The sequence below is a fragment of the Phocoena sinus genome, chromosome X, assembly GCF_008692025.1.
Source record: "Phocoena sinus isolate mPhoSin1 chromosome X, mPhoSin1.pri, whole genome shotgun sequence".
NCBI classification, from domain to species: Eukaryota; Metazoa; Chordata; class Mammalia; order Artiodactyla; family Phocoenidae; genus Phocoena; species Phocoena sinus.
Window position 1 is genome coordinate 59,601,461 of NC_045784.1, and position 1,461 is coordinate 59,602,921.

Consider the following 1,461-nt stretch of genomic DNA (forward strand, 5'->3'; position numbering starts at 1 on the left):
TAGCCTATGAAATCACCCAGCCCATAAAAACTAACCACGCCATATTTCAGGGCCTCTCGCCTTCTGAGATGGCCCACACTCTGTCTGTGGAGTGTGTTTCTCTCTAAAAGTAAATCCACTTCTTACCTACCACTTTGTCTGTCACTGAATTCTTTCTGTGATGATACATCAAGAACTTGAGCTTTATTAAGTCCTGAGACCAGGTGTGTGATCTCAATTAAAAGACCATGGGTTCAAGTCCCAATCTGAGTTGCACAGTTTCCGCTACGTGCTGACCACAGGCAGGCCAGATGATTAAGATTACTGAAACATCATCCTGTTATCTCACTACCAACCAATCATGAACCGTGCAGTCCTTACCCCAGATGTTGCCTTTAAAAACTCTTTGCTGAAGTCCATTGGGGAGTTCAGGTCTTTTGAACATGAGCCACCCATACTCCTTGCTTGGTGCCCTGCAAATAAACGTAATAAATGTGGTACTTTGCTTCACCACAACCCAGTGTCAGAAAATTGGCTTTGCTGTGTGGTGGGTGAGCAGACCCAAGTTCAGTTCAGTAACAGGCCCAAGTGTGTAAGTTCTGGTGGGCAGTAGTGACACTTAGGCAACTTCTCTGGGCTGCCACCTCCTTCCCCCTCAGAGATCAGTCTTCTTTCCCAAGCAATTTGACACATTCCTAAGGGCAGCTCCTTTCCTTTAAGTACGGGTTTGGTCTCAACTCCATTTTCTGTGGATCCCACTTTCTATTGCCAGGTAAAGCTTAGCTTCCAGACTCCTCACAAAGGAGTAAGTTGATGGAAGCAAAACCTGTACTCCTAGAGTTAATTGGAGATAGGTTCCTACAAGAAAAATGAAATTCCTACATTAATTGAATTGAACTTGTATGAAAAGAAGTGTTAAGTTGGTGGTCACGACTGCCACAGGCCTGTAGCCTGCTGGATTCAGCCTCCTGAGTATTCATTCCTTAGTTCCCACAGTTCATGGAAGTTCTGTGATCTATGTGTGCTTACAGCCAGTGCTCAATAACTCTTTGAAAAGTGGAGGGATAAATGAATGAAGTTACTGGACAAATGAAAGAATCAATACATTGCCTTCTGGGAAGTTTTTGCTGAGAATATTCTTTTGCAATAACACTTTGAAGATCCCCTCTGCCACCAGACACACCACCATTTCTCCTTGGCTGTATCTCATATAATCTCCTGGGTCTATATTTCCTACTGCTAGAATTTTCTTGTTTGGTTTTGTTATTTTCAAGACCTAATTTGATTTGGCTTTGGTATTGTACCTTCCCATTAGACTGGAAGATCATATTGGGGTGAAGAAAGGGTACCACCATCTAACATCTAATAGATTTCAGCTTGAAAATTACAGAAGACTCCTTATTTCTTGGGTTCCTGTGTGTGCAAAATAAGTTGTTCATCATGGCATAATGGATAGAGTGTGGGCTTTTCAATTAGGACAGA